This window comes from Schistocerca piceifrons, chromosome 8 (genome assembly GCF_021461385.2).
Source record: "Schistocerca piceifrons isolate TAMUIC-IGC-003096 chromosome 8, iqSchPice1.1, whole genome shotgun sequence".
Lineage (NCBI taxonomy): Eukaryota > Metazoa > Arthropoda > Insecta > Orthoptera > Acrididae > Schistocerca > Schistocerca piceifrons.
The window spans coordinates 437,083,189-437,099,907 of NC_060145.1; positions in this window are offsets into that span (position 1 = coordinate 437,083,189).

Genomic DNA, 16,719 nt, shown 5'->3' on the forward strand with positions numbered 1-16,719 from the left:
GTCACACACACTCAACAAATGCAATATAATTGTACAAAACTAGTGGGGTACTTAATTACGGTGTTCCATGTGTAACATAGACACAAGACAGCCAAGTGTTGTAGAAATAGATTGGGTTGTCCCGAAAGTTCGTTCGCTTTCGTGACAGTGGAATCACACAGAACGCCTGAGAACACACTTCCCTGCACACAGCTATGGCACAGAGTTTGCCAGTTTGTCACCTCATACACTTCACACATAAGGTCGGGTATAACATAACCAAAATACGGATCGATTTTGTAAACGAAACTGTTAATTTCATGCAGGGTATATCGCTATTTACGACGACATATTGCCTTTTCTCCGATAATTTGTAAATGCCTTATTTCGAAAATGTTGGGGTTTTTGAGGTCTGTAGTTCTCGAAGGAGTTGAGGTATTAGCCATTGAGGAAATTCTTCTGGGAACGGAGTAGATGAAATTCGGAATAGGCAATGTCCGGTGATTAAGGTGGTTGGGCAACACATCCCGAAGGAAAGAACTCAGCTTTTCATGGGTCACCATAGAGATATGTAGTCTGTCGATGTTGTGGTGAAACATGACATCTTGTCCAAAATCCGATCATTCAATGGCTGCCTTGCGACGGTTAAACTGCGAACACTACATCTCTGAAGTGATAGTCTAATTCGGACGAACTTTGTAATACAAGACGTCTTTGCAATTCCACCAGGCGCATAGCTGAATCTTTCCGAGAAGCATCCCTGGCTTCGGACCCGATAGTGGTGGCTGCCATTAAACGCGCCACGATTTATTCTTCCGGGCGTTGTTGTATTCGATCCACTTTTCATCTTCAATTACCAGTCATTAACGAAAAGGAGCATTGTGGCTGCGTCTCAATAAGAAGCCACAGACGCTCACGCTGTGAATCAAATTCGCTTCTCTCAGTTCATGAGGAACCCACGCATCGCGAATATTTACGAACCCAGCTTCAAGTTCCTGGCTGCAGCAGCACTACCGTCATGGAGCTCCAATGCCAACACCCGCGTTGTCATTTGTGGATTATTGACTATCATATCACTAAGCCACCGCACATCTGTAAACGTTGGCCGACCAGATCGGATGTTGGTCTCTTAGGGACAAATTCAGGGTTGCAGTCGACTAAACCACTTCTGACTTGCTCGAGCCATTAGTACATCTATCCATTATACAGCACAATTCGTCTCCCTGCACTGTGAGGCGGTTTTACCTATACGATAGTAAAACAGCGTAAGATAGTGCGTAAGATATGAGTATAGTACTCACTACCAGTTACCTATAAAAGCAGTGCGAATCTTATGTATGCATGGTATCGTGAGCTGGCAGAGAGGCAGGAGTGTTAAATGGAACTGACATGCTTAATATTTATCGAGTTTCCGGTATCACTGCGTTCACATCGACTGTACAATAGATGTTCATCTGCAATGTAAACATTGCTAATTCCAATAAACATACGCTCTGCATTCGAGATTACTGCAACCATAATGTCCCTGGCGATAGCATAGTTTTGAAATTGCTCTCCTTCAGTAGGTTTGTGTGATGCCATTTCTTTTACTGCTTCTGTCATTCTGGTTAAAAAAAAAATAGAACCAATTTTCGTCTATGAATTTTTTTTTTTCTAGAACAGCCTCTCCGTCCTAACGAAAGCGTGCATCAGTTGGGATGCAGTTCTTTCCCTTGCCCCTTTATTCTGGTCAGATAAAGTTGTTCGTAATCAAGCTGTCCAAACATATGAGTATCCCAGCTGTTGAGTAATCGTTATCACGCTGCCTTTACTGAGTGAGGAATTCAACTTCTAACATTGGTGATATCCACCGTTGCATCACCGTACACAGTTGTCAGTCCTTCGTGAATACGAATGGGCATTTTACAGTAGACAGTTGTCAGTTTTTCATGAATACGAATGGGCGTTTCACCTTCTGCATTCAAAAACTCTGTCGCACAACGTGCCTAATACGGACATCTATGATGGCCATTTTGCAAGCGACTTTAATGTAGGCATCTGGTGACGCAGGAAGTTACTATGGCAGTAGTTTGTAAAAAAATTTAGTAATGGCGCAACATTAATTAGTTGACTTCCTAAACTGTATTCAAAGAGGACAAAGCAGGTAGCATTCATTCTGGAATGACCTCATAATTTATACCTCATTGCTTAATGATAAAAAATTCTACTTCTCTTTTATAAAAATCGACAATATTCTTGTAATCATATGTTGTGGTTCCGAAAATCACCGTGTTCAGTACACATGAAATATGAATAATAACGTCTCGCGTCACCGAAAATTTTATGTTTTATTAAGTCACACAACGCATTTCGGATCCAGTGTGCTCATTAACGTTTTACCTAACCTTTTGCTGAGCCCTTCACTCAATCTAAGCCGTTCTTTTATTGGCATACATGAAATGGTTCCATTGCCATGCAACCATCTTATCTATAAGCTTCCTCTTATCCAATTCAATTATGGTGCGAATGTTTAAATGATTCAGTCCTTTCCTACTGTTACAGGCCATTAATAATATATACCCTGTGCTTTGTATTAATCATATTACAAGCCAGAAAGCTATTTTACTGGTTGCTGTTATTAAATTACTTTCTCAGGCCATTAATTGTATTTTTGTAAAACAGTGAGATATTTTGTGTAATACATGATAGTCAGGAACACTGTTTCCAAAAGTATGTGGACATTTCGATTTTAAATCCCATTACGACTTCACTAGCTTATTTGTAGACTTGTCTAGTTATACTTTTTGAGTCTACAGATACGATGAGCACCGCCTTTCTCTATAATCAGAAAACTACTCATTATTTAACTTTAGGAGATGTTTTTGCTGTGTGCTTACCTACTATTTTTCTTTAGAATATATAGCTACTGATGTTTACCACCATTGCGCGTATGTTAAGTATGTGATTCGGTGAATATCACGTTAATCATATGTGGTAAGATCACATATGCAGCTGTATACAGGGTCATAAATTGTCGTATAGCTTAACACATCAAGACGTTACTTAACTACTTACAATAGCAGCTTATTCATACAATACAGCGCACTGCTTGAAACGTTTGCTTTTCACCGAGATGATGTGAAATATGCGTTCCTGTTGTGAGAGGGTTACATGTTAACCTTATAAATTCTCAATTTAAACGATGTCGAAGGAGATGAAAAATAATGGAAAACTTCCAAAAGGGTTCTGTCAGACTATTTTAATATCTTTAATGTCAGCAAACGCAGATTGCTTATGGTACAACTGCACAGCATTTAAATCTGCGCCCGCACATTCTTCTATATCCCGCAGATAGAGCATCATTTGAGATGATCAAAATGATGCTTTTTATATAGTTCCAGATAGTAGCGCTATAAAACAGCATAACACATGAAAAGTGCTAATTGAAACGGCTATTTTTTTAAATTACTGAAATAACCATCAGTAGCGGAAGGTGTGATGTGTTAAGTTTAGCCCATACGTTGTGCAATATCTTGCCCACGCCCGAGACGATTTTTGTGAAGAGACAGAACTGCAGGCGAGCTTCGCGGAGAGTTTTGACGGATGCTATCTGTCGATATCAAGCGTGCCGTTTTCCATTAACATGCAGACCCCGTCTTTGGGTTCCGAGCCCAGTGTGTATGTTACATCGGTGGATTTTCGTGATTTATCCGGGATGCCAGGACTGTGCTGCATGCTCAACACACCAGATATCACAGGCGACATATTTCTGTAGTTTCGACTATGTGTCGTAGTAAGTAATGTGTACAGTGCAGCACTTTTAGGCATTTTCTCTTATGGTGAATTTTTGGATTTTGTAACTATTTATGAATGTTGAGTAGTAGTAGTAGAGGGGTTTGTGGGCGCACGACAGCAAGGTCTTCAGCGCCCGTGCAGCATCATAGTGAGACGGGTGTCAAGAAAAAAAAACCTCAGAACATTAACATAAAACGGAACATAAAACACGGGGAACAATCATTGAAAAAATGTGCTCACCCACACCGAAGCGTGGGACGAAGCAGGGCGTCAGCAGTAAAACATGGACAACACAGGAAGAAAATGGTAGAGGGAGCTAAAACAATGTAGCAGATGGAAGGGGCTGGCTGACCACAAGGAAAAAAGGGAGGAGTCAGCCACTCTGCAACACACTAAAACCTCCAGCCTAAAAGTTTAGGCCAGAGTCCAGACACATCACAAAACTTAAAAACCCTAGACACACACGCTTCATCGTTAGCTAAAACACAAGGTAGAGCCCCATCAACTTGTGCTTCTGCCCGTGCATCACGGTATAAAATGCAGACTGTTAAAATGTGCCGGACAGAGATTGGCACACCACAAGCATCACAAAAAGGAAGATCCTCCCGCCGTAATAAATAGCTGTGCGTCAGAGGACACTGCCCGATCCGAAGACGTGTGAGGGCCACCTCTTCCCGCCTGAGCAGCCGGCAGGAGGAACGCCACGGCCGAGTGGTTGACTTTACCGACCGCAGTTTATTGGCCGTCACCGCCAGCCATTCGTCCTCCCACAACTCCATGCACTTCCTGTGGAGTGCAGCGATGACCGACTGCAAGGGAATAGGACAATGGACCACATCCTGCGCTCTGCAGGCCTCCTTGGCAGCCCGATCAGCCTGTTCATTGCCCCATATGCCGACATGACCAGGCACCCAGCAGAAGGATACCTCTTTACCCCACTGTTGGAGCAAGTACAGTTGGTCATGTATCAGCTGGACCATCTCCTCAGTAGGGTATAGGTTCTGCAGTGATTGTAAGGCACTAAGAGAATCGGAGCAGAGAAGAAATCGATCGCCCCGAACACGATGCATCTGCTCCAGTGCCTTCAGGATCGCGTGGAGCTCCGCTGCGAAAACGGTATATTCAGCAGGGAGGCGAATCCGGGTAACATGATCAGGGAACATCACAGAACAGCCAAGGAAATTCTCCTGTTTGGAGCCATCAGCGTAAACGACAGTGAAACCGTGATGCACATCTAAAATGTTAAAAAACAGTGACTGGAATGTAAAATCTGGTGTGCCACCCTTCTTAAAACGAGTCAAATCTAAAATAAGTTTGGGACGCCGGAGGAGCCAAGGTGGAGATCTGCTCCAACCGCGACGTAAAACACGAAGACCAGCCATAGACATCGCAGCGAGGCAATCCTGTGCGCGAATCCCATAGGGCTGCGTCGCACGTTGCCGGTTATGAAATAACCGTGCCAGAGGAGGCTGAGCAACGGTATGGTAGGCAGGTGTGTAGGGTGTGGACAAAGTTTTATACGCCTGGCGTACCGTAAGTAGCCGTCGCCGCATATGAAGTGGCGGTTCACCTGCCTCTGCACAGAGGCTTGGTATGGGGCTAGTTCGGAATGTCCCAGTGGCCAACCGAAGCCATTCATGGTGGACAACCTTCAAAATATTTAAGTACGAAGGCCTCGCAGACCCATACACCGTGCACCCATAATCGAGCCGAGATCGCACAAACGCCCTGTAAAACTGGAGCAAACAAGTCCTGTCAGCTCCCCATGTACTGTGGCTAAGACATTTTAAAATACTTAAAGCCTGAAGCGACCGCCGTTTCAGGTCTTTAAGATGAGATAACCACGTGAGCCTCGAGTCAAAAATGAGACCCAGAAATCTCACCGTGTCTTTAAAAGTAAGAATAGTGTCCCTCAAGCGCAACTCAGGAAAGGTTAAAATCGAACGAGAACGATTAAAAAGAACACATACAGACTTCTCGGTGGAAAACTTAAATCCACTCTTCTGCGCCCAGTCATCCGAACGCCTAATCGTAAGTTCCAACTGACGTGTTGTCGTTGCAAGGCTTGAAGAAGAGCAGAACAAAGAGAAATCATCCACAAACAAAGAACACTGGACAGGACTTTTCACTATGGACATAATGCTATTAATAGCGATGGCAAAGAGAGTCACACTTAAAACGCTACCCTGAGGGACACCATTCTCCTGCTCAAAGCGATCAGACAGGACGTCACCAATTCGGTATCTAAAATATCGTGGCGAGAGGAAAGACTGAATAAAAAGAGGAAGACAACCACGAAAACCCCATTCGCGAAGCTGCGCCAGGATGAGACGCCTCCAAGTGGTATCGTAGGCCTTCTCCATGTCGAAAAATACACCTAGAAGGTGATGACGGCGGAGGAAAGGTTGTTGTACAGCCGCCTCCAGGAGGGCAAGGTTATCGAAGGTGGAACGAAACCTCCTGAACACACACTGAAAGCGACTAAGGAGTTGCCGGGATTCTAACATCCAGACAAGGCGGCGGTTGACCATCCGCTCCAAGGTCTTCCCTATGCAACTAGTGAGGGCAATACTACGGTAGCTACTTGGGCTCGTGCGGTCTTTCCCAGGTTTTAAAAAAGGGATTAAAACTGCCTCACGCCACGCGTCAGGAAAGTGACCCGACGCCCAAATGTCATTAAAAAGTGCGAGGAGGAGTTCTCTGTTGCGCATTGTGAGGTGCCATAGCATACTGTAATGGATCCTGTCGTGACCAGGGGATGTGTCACGAGCTCCAGCACCCACATAGAAAATGGGCAGTTGTAAGCTTCAGGAGAGGTGGACTGGAAGTTCAGACTACATCTCTCAGCAACCGCTCTATGGCGCTGGAAACCTGGATCCTGACTGGTTGTTGCAGTAACAGTGGCAAAATACTCTGCCAGAGTCTGGGCAATGTCTCGCGGCTCCGTGTGGAGAGTGCCGTTAGTCATTACAGCAGCTATGGGGCACCTCCCTCCTCTGCCAGAAATGCTCCGGATGGTCTCCCACACAATGGAACGTTTGGTGGAACGATTAATGGTGTTCAGGAACGTTTGCCACGACCTCTTCTTGCTCTCACGAATAATGCGGCGACATCTTGCCCTCGCCACCCGAAAGGCTGCAAGATTCTCTATGAAAGTTGAGGCGAAGTTAACATACACGACAAAAGGAAGAAATTTGGGGCAGACACCGACGACTTATACGCCATGCGCTCATACATTTCTCAAAAGAAATATCGGTGAGTGGATTGCCGAATATCAGAACACTGCCACATGGGTCTGACTCAGAAATGTGGGAACTCCTTTGAGATTATTGAAATGTCTATATGCTAGGAAGACGGTGCTCTTGACCCTTTGTCAAGTAGAGTAACTTCAAATACCAGTAAAATAATGGTCGTAACACAGTTAGGGGTGATACAATAATGAACAGAGTGCAAACAATTTTTTATTGACTCTCGCCGGCGAGTTTGATTATATAAGGAGTGATCAAAGGAGTGATCAAAAAATTGCGTTTGAGGGCGTTTCCATCTAAGTGTTTATGGAAGGTAGCGGTGCTTCAGCGCACATTTGTAAACACTAACACGTAGGCAACGAATCTGTGTTGGATTCGTGTCTTCCCGAAGTGCACGCCGTAAATGCACAAATGTGAATTATGTCGACGTTACTACCAAACGCATCCAAACAGAATAAATGCGATGTTATTCTCTTCATAGCTGCCGAAACCAACCCTCGCAGACACTCTTCGGAGAATGAACAACACTTCATCCGTCGTCCCTTCGTCCAAAGAAGTTCAAGGGTCAGCAATTTGTTGTTTTGGTTACCGATGTCCATTGCTTGAAGATTTCACTGACCCTGGTGTCTTAACCATTGTGGAACAGTAATGCACAAAAACTGGAGAAATGACGGCGCGTTAATAACACATAATATCCACAAAAATTGCGTGATTCACTGTTGTGGCTTAATGATGACTCACATCTCAATATCGCAAATGTCATAACGCAGAGTCATTGGTGTTGTGAGGTTTCCTACCGTTGGCTTTCCTACAAGCAGGGGCACACTAAACCTGTCAGAGGCCCGGGCCGGCAAAACTAATTGTGGCTCCCCTTGCTGCCTCCTCCCACCCTCCTCACCACACATAAGTTCTAGGAGAGTGTCAAACGCAAACGGAAGGAAGTCTCACATTGCTTATTATCTTCAATTTGTGTCGTGATAATTTACAAGGTATAACGTTATTATACGTAACACTGAAAGTGACTGCACTCGTAATCTCGTTGCTCGTATTTAATAGCTATGTTGCCCCTTATACGACACAATTCATTACGTGATTTCTGTTGTTCGAATCTATTATTTATGTTTCGCAGCTAAGTCGGCATAGAGCGAGCAGGGTGTATAAAAATGAATCTCTATTTCCCAAACCAAGAGGATGGTCACTGTCTACATAAAACTTCGTTCAGTGCGTTGTGGAGGGTACTTTACTTACGGATTTCAACAAAAGCCACAGTGTTGCTCCGATCTTGATGAAATTTTGTAAATTCGATCTTCAAAACAAGGGGAACTTCACCGTCTATGTGAAATTTCATACGGTGTATTGCGGAGGGTACCTTACAACAGAGTTACACGCCGTTCGACTGATAGCTTGGGAGTTGGCTCATGTATGTATGTTTCCGTGGTGAGGGCATTTATATAAGTCAACGTCTACTGGATGGCAGAGGGTTGCCCTACCTTTAAATGAATTCAATATCGTTTCGTCAGTCAGCATGAAAGTTGGAAGATCTACGTATTTTTTCGTAGACGGGGAAAGAGGAGATGGTATGACAGAGGCGGAGGAGGAGATATACGGAGAGAGAAGAACGTGATGGAGTCGGGGATGGGGAAGGAGGTTGGCTGGTTCAAATGGCTCTGAGCACTCTGCGACTTAACTTCTGGGGTCATCAGTCCCCTAGAACTAAAAATTACTTAAACCTAACTAACCTGAGGACATCACACACATCCATGCCAGAGGCAGGATTCGAACCTGCGACCGTAGCGATCGTGCGGTTCGAGACTGTAGCTCATAGAACCGCTCGGCCACTCCGCCGGCGGAGAGGGGTGCATCCAGAGAAGTGAGAGAAGAAGATTAAGAGAGAGGGAGCAGCAGGTAAACAGAGAAAGGGGAAGGTGGCGAATTACTAATGGAACACTGTAATAAATACATAAATTAGGGGTGTCATTGTGAATTTGATGTACTATTTAAAAAGGCGAAGGAGGAGGATGGAGAGGAGGAGGAAGTGTTGTGAGAGAGGAGGGCCGATAGACGAGATGTAAAAAAGAGAGACGGATGGGCGGAAGGATGAGGTGGATAGAGAGACGAGATAGGACTAATTGGACAAGAGAGATGAGGGAAGAGGGGATGAACTGATATAAAACTGGGGTGAATAAATATCCGGCCAACGCCGGGTGTACTGTTAGTAATTAGATAAAAATTTACGTGGCAATAGACGCGTTCTTCTGAAAGGAATTACAGAATATTTTCCTATGGTTAGATGTGGCGTATTAAGTCTCGATAACTAGAGTGTTGTTCTTGATGTCTACAGATGATCAAATTCGTTGCTTAATATAGATGACTCCACCAAAGTTCATCTAGTTGGAATTTCATCTTTATAAAATGAACTACATAATAATCAGCTGAAAAATGCTCCTGTTGGAGCACACTAACGGCAGATATGATCGTGTTTAAAAGACTCTGACAGAAAAGTGGGCAATCAGCTGTCTCAGTCCTCATTCCTCCTTCCTCACCAAAAATTCTGGAAGCTTCACAGGACGAGTGCCCATGTTATATAATAAATTTTCCAAATAAATTTCAGTTTTGTTGAGTTATAAAGTCGGTAAATAGCTCATTTTGTATTAGAACTTTAGATATACCGTTAAAAGCGTACTTTTGTGAGTGAGATCCGCCAAATACAAATAATTAGTTTCGTATGACATTTATGACGAAATTCCAGAATCGGAAAGTTAACTTTGCGAAATTATTGATGCTAGTAAAATGTGTGCTGTACTTACACATACCGTTTTGAAACAACAATATTTTTAAGGTCCACAGCAAATCCTACAATTTTTCACACAGAACAACACGGTAAATTTTTTATCACTCAACTTTTCGAATCTGTAGACCCACTACGTGGTGACGCTCGTGCTTCCGACTGCAAATAAATATCGTAACCCTGAACTTTCCGTCTGACGTGAAAATAAGAACATTCCTTCACATTTTATCCAGGCTTAGGACTGGCTATGCACGTAGTACATAGGCATGTTTAAATGTTCTTTTTTCATTTTATTTATTTACTTTTTGTTTTTGTTTTTGTTTACTTTTTTGTTGTGTTTGTTGTTATTGTTGTTGTTCAACATAACAGTAGCAAACTGATAACCTTTTCTTCTTATCAATCGTAAACTCTTATTCAGTTTTTTTCTAAAAAGGCTAGAGATTTTTAACACCTTTTTAAATCTCCAGAGTCTTCATATGTTCTCATAATGTTTTTTAATCTTTTGTCAAGAGCTATGCACCTCTTCTTTCTTTCATTGAAGCGGTAGGCCAATGGAATCCTTTTTAATTTCAGATTTAGCGTTCACTGCCTCCTCCTTCAGTTTTGAATCAGAAAGTACACATTTGGATGTTTCTAGTTTATTGAGGAGTTCAGTTTTCTATGCCAACCTTCGACGGCATTCGTCGCTCTGCGTCGTCGGTTAAAAACATTCCACATTTCAATAGGTATATTAAGATTTTCCATCCACTGATCGACCATATAGTCTGTAAATGCTGTGATCTTCTCTCCACTGGGCATTTATTCCATTATTAAAATCCACGCTTCATCGACAGTGTTAAGTGGAAGATGTGCCACTGCAGCACACATGCCACAAAACAATCGCGCTACCTCCCTATCCCTGTAGTCTTCCGTTAGTCCTAGTTCCTGTATCTTCTTCCATAGACACTGGTTAAAGTGAAAATTACAGCCGGAAAGGTGTGTTTCAGGGAACACTGAATTCATTGCTTTAATTGTAGCCATTTCAAAATCTAGCACTGCAGTTTTTGCTGACCACCCAGACATCTTAGATATCAATGCTGAAAAAAGTTTTACATATGAATTTTTACTTTTTTTCTGGCAGCAAAGCAAATAAAACAGGAAATATCTTAGTTGCCTCTTCTGTACTTCCGATGTCGACATGGATTGTGTACAATTTTTTGAACTATTTCGAAAAGCTGTCAAATGTCCCATCCATAAGCACAGTTCCATTGTCACAAAGGATTTTCTCTGCTTCTTCGCAAGTAAATACTAGAAGCCGCTTGCCTGGAACAGAGCCATCATCAATCTTCAAAAAACTATTACCTTCCGCTAATTTCAAAAGGCCTTTGCTTGGGTGAATTTCCGAACTGGAGCCAGGGTCCTGGGTTGTCCCAGTAGCTCCTCCTCTCGCCATACACAACAGACTCTTGGAGCTATCATAATTCGGAATATATGCCACGGATTCTAATATTTTATCTTTCAAATCTTGAAATTTCTGCTTAAAAATTTGGGCTACAGGCACTGTCTTCTCTTCACGAACTATTTTTCTGCAATTACGTAGTCTTTTCATTATCTCCACATCTGTTCCGTCAGGTGGACAAGAAGTTGCTGTTGAGTAACGATTTCACCATTTGCAATTTTTAAGTGGCATTTGCACCTACTTCGTTCATAATTGAAGCACATCCAGTTCGTATATTCTTCATTCCTTCTTTAAATACGGTAGCGATGACCATCCTTGATAAGACACGGCCTCCCTTTCGTTGATGTTGTCACTTCCATCGTGTACACTGCATAGAATAGAAGTCATATGGGAAAACGCTAGGAACGAAAGCTATCGACGACGACACTGTCTGAGAAACGGTGACAACACATGCACTCAGGGTGAGCGACTGGGGTAGGCAAGCAGTGGTGGAGGGTCAGTTCTCAAACACCTCGTTGGGGAACCGGATGCTCGGGACAGCTTCGCTACCTGCTGCACCCTTGTAGGAAACCCCACGATAGGAAACCCCACGTCAACCCAAGTGGGAGACACACGAACACACACACCTTGCGATTATCACGGTTTTGGTCCCTCAAAAAAGACTTTGAAAGATGGGCGATTTTTGTTGTACGAAGATGTGCAGCAGGGAGATAAACCTTCTTCACTCAGCAGTATACGATATTTACCAAACGGGTGTCTTCATAATGGTGCGTCGATGGGGTGATTGCCGCAGTGCTGAATGCGAGTTTGACTAATCAGCATACTAATTCTGAATTGTAAGGCTTTGAAAGGAAACATTTTAAGCTTCTTTCTCATATCTTTCACAAAACTGATTTCATATTTTGTAGCTTACTTTTCGATACACTTTGGCCCACTGTTGGAATGCCATCTACAATGTGTCAGTCATCTCTTTGTTCACTCTACTTTTCACTGTCTTGTCCATCCAACGTTCATAGATTAATTTTCATGGCCGTGTCCACACTACCATTTACGTGACCCCGACGGTTTTCCAGAATTGACCTGAAAGTCCATTGTCTGTAGCTAAAATACACTCGTATGTGGACAGTTAATAATAGATTTTGCATAGTATTTGGTAAAAAGATAATCTTGTTTGCTTGAAAACAAGATTTGAAACTGCTGCCTGGATAGGCAGAAAACTTGAGCATTATATTTTATAAACCCCACTGTTGAATTTTACGGAGACAGTCTTTATTGCTGTGGAATAATAGGTATCGTAACTCATTCACAGAAGAGAAAGAACTTGTTATTTTTTTAAAAAAAATAGGTCTGCAGTTATTAATTCCATTTGGCCCAGACGTATGATGCCTTAATTTGCATATGACCTCTTTTTCTGTTTTGGACCCATTCACCACGACGGTATTTTTTTTTTCTTTGTGATGTATTTGGTTGTAAGTCTATTTTTTCCAAAGTAAGTGAGTGTGCTTTGTAGAGTGTCGCCCTAAGTGCTACTTGTTTTTGGGCGGTGAGTTAGCATGAAGCGTTCTTTATTTCTTTGTGCTGTTTATTTTAACAGTAATGAAATTTGTGCTTTTCTCGTCCTCATGCGAATCTATAAATGTTATACCTTAGTGCAAATGGTTTCATTATGTATACGACTCTTCAGTATCCTCTCCTGTGCCACTATGTAGTAGCAAGACCGTCTTTCTTCCGGTAAACTTTGCCATTAAAAGTATGCTAATTATGCGACCACATTACTTGCATAATGTCGGTAACTTCGGATATTTCGGAGGCAGGACCCTTTTTATGTTCTACTAAGTCTTGAAGAAAATAGTGAAATTGCTGAGTATTTTCCGTTTTCACCACATACGTATCTCCAAATGTGCCTACTATTATTGGAGTTAATCTAGCATTTACATCTCCCGTTAAGAAAATCTGATTGTTATTCGTACTGTTCAATATCACCTGCGATAGTATGAAAAAGACCTTAGAGTAGTCAATATTCCCCTCATGTTGGACGTTAGCTGCTATTATTCTTTGGATTGCTCTTGTATCTTTAATTCGTAATAGAACAGTGCGTCCTTTTGCATTTCATAGTCAAGTGTTTTACCTAATTTTTTTGTAGGATTGTCGATGGTAACACCCTTACTTGTTCTTCTTTCTTAATTTACTCCGCTGTAGATCATAGTATAGCCATATACCAATCCAGTTCAAGATGTTTTTTCTGTAATACCTGTAAAATCTGTTTCCTTTCCTTTCAAATGTTTTGCTAATTCGAATGCCTTAACATCAGTTATCTAACGTACAAGGAGAAAGCTTTCCAAGCTTCCTTAAACAACTGTCTCTTGCTCCTATTTCTCACCCATATCGTAGTCCGCTAATCCGTCCTTTTCCCGAGGCTAGACGATGTAGTGCTAGTACGTTTATTTTGTCTCTGAATGGGTTACTAGCCCATCTCTAATACAGGAATTTTCCCATTTATGGTCCCAACACTCCCTACACTGACACATATAAGCTGATTTATACCTAAAAACATTTTTTTTTCTTTTTCCATTGTGGATACCAAACAGTGACATACTAAGATTGTAGCGATCATTGTCTAAACACATAAAAGTTTGTCTGTTTCATGGTGAACCACTGATAACGAGTTGTCAAAAAAATTTATAAGTATACAAAACTTATCAAACGAATTATCTATAAATGTGGGCACGAGGTGCAACTCAATTGCTGACGACATATTAACATACATTTTGCAGAAGTTCAGAATTACCGGAATTTAAGGATTTAAAGAGCAATTGATCACCTATGGCCAAGAGATGGAGCAGGAGGAAGTAACATTGGGGAAAAAATTTCGGATATTTGAAAGCAATGCAAAAACTGAGCTTCTATATGGTTGTTAAACATGTAAAGTGAGAAAGCAGCCAGTCCATAACTGCGAGACATTCAACAACTGATATCTGAGGAACATCCTAGGGATATGGTGGCCAAATGTCATCTTTAACGAGACACTCTGAGAAAGAACCAGCTAGAAGCCAAATGAGCCGCAATTAAGAAACAGAAAGTGGAGATTGTTAGGAAATTCACTTAGGAGACTCAATGAACATATTGCGAAGGAAGTTCTTCATTGAGTGCTACATGGACGATGGAGACGAGGCAGGTCCAAAATGGGGTCCAGATGAAGCAGATGGTCAACAGCAAATATATATAAAATGATGGTGAATTACCATAATTTAAATGGTGTAATATCCTCAACAAGTTGGTGAGTAAGATATGGTATGTTTTAAACAATTCCTTATATTGTTGCGCGCTTAGGGGTATATAGACGCATTATATCCCAGCGAGTACATGACTCTGAGCCATATAGCAGTGTTTCACTTCTCACTGTTCCACGCTACATTATTTGCCCTTTTTTCCATTTAACTGTGTGACCTACCTTTTTCTGTTGCGTTTACACTCTGAGCTGTAATCCAATTACGTTGTTAGCGATTTACTATTATCTTACATTTGTCACAAAGCCTGAGCAGATTTTGGATTACATACTTAAATTGTAATGTGGCTTTTAGAACTGAACAGGTTTCTTTTTTCATCCATCTTGCTTGAGGCTCAATTAACATATAACTTGATTAATTTTAGTTCCATTTATTATTTCGATGATAGTAACACTGTTATTGACAAGATTGTTCCTGTGTTGAGTGACAAAACCTAATTAGAAACTTGTTGAACATAAAAAGAAAATAATTATTTCTTATTAACTTTTATAATGTTCCATACTATTAGTCGTTATGTTGGAAATATGTATATGTATGGTATAATACTATAAGTAGCATCGTTGCAGAACAATTCCAACTGGTCACTAGAAAAGGAAAAATCAATCTTAACATTGAATCAAACAAAAAAAGACAAAGATCTTGTAACAAATGAGTGATATATACATATTCTTGTGAGGTTCGAGAAATAATTCTGTTGAAAAGTAGCTGTTTATGATGTACAGCTAAATTTGTCTTCAATAAAGTAATTACCTAGGAATGGTCTACAAAGCTAATGATGAACATCATTGAGATGTTGCACTTAGCTGACAAGTAAAAGTGAGCTTATGAAGCAACGATTTTTGTAAGATGTTCGGATGAAAAGGAATGATCGGAAAATAAACGAATTTTCTTATGATCATGATGACGATAGCATTCTTTTCAACAAATTTATGAACTTTTTAATGTTGGATAATTGTTTGAAATGCTATGATATTTATGACTGGATGGTCAACGAATAGTCATGTAACGTAGAATGATGTTTATTTTCATTCATGTGACGAACATATAATGGAAGTGCATACAATTTACTTTAGTAATTGAGGGGTTGTTTATTGACAAGAATGATATTAACATGGCAACTAAGAATGATTTTGTACAATGAAGAACGGTTGCCTTTTATAGGTAGAGCAGTGAATTAGTGATAATTAACTGAGGGTTATATTATGATAAAATTTTGTTGCTGTCTAAATCTTGTTACCAACTGCTGTAACGGACAAACAAGACGTGATAGCTAATAAAAGATGGAAACATTAACGATAATTCAGTGAGATTTAAGGGAGAACCTGCTTACCCTTCACTATGGGTGATCCCCTCATGCTACGGACCTTGAGTTCACAGGGTGCCTCATCAGTACAGATATCCATACTGTAGATACAACGACAGTGGACGGATCTCTGTTGAAATATCAGACAAACATATTTCTCCTGAAGAGAGGGTTCAGCCTTTCCGGCAGTTGCAGGGCAACATTCCGTGACATTGGCTGATCTGGACTTGTAACTACAACGAAATCGAACCTTCTGTCATGGTACAGTGAAACAGCTCAAAGCAAGTGGAAACTACAGCTGTAATTTTTTCTGAGGGCATGTAAATCTAATGTATGGGTAAATGCTGTCGTTACCCATTCACACCTCTGGGTGGAGATATCATGAGAACGATAACTGTCATTCTATAGATTGTTGAGTGTAATATTAGACTGCTAATTAGGTAGGTTAGAATATTTAAGAAGATTGAAGTTAGATATAGTTGGAATTGGTCTAATTCAGAAGCGGGAGGAAGGAGCAGCTCTTCTGGTAAGATGATTTCAGGCATATAAATAAAAAATGAAATATGGTAATGGAGAAGTAAGTTTAACAATGAATACCAAAGTAGGAAAGTCCTTTAACTGCCCTGGACAGCACAGTGAAGAGACTGACACTAAAGCCGCATCTGCCATTGTAGCACCGGTTCATATGATAATTAGTTCTGCAGGTGATGAAGAGATTGTAGAAGTGTGTGATGACACGAAAGAAATTATTCAGATAGTTAAGGGAGACGATAATTTAACTGTCATGGCGGGCTGGAATCCGATAGTTGGAAACGAGGAGGAAGAAGCATGGCAGGTGAATATGGACTGGGGGGGGGGGGGCAGGAATGAAAGAGGAATAGCTTAGTAGAATTCTGCACCGA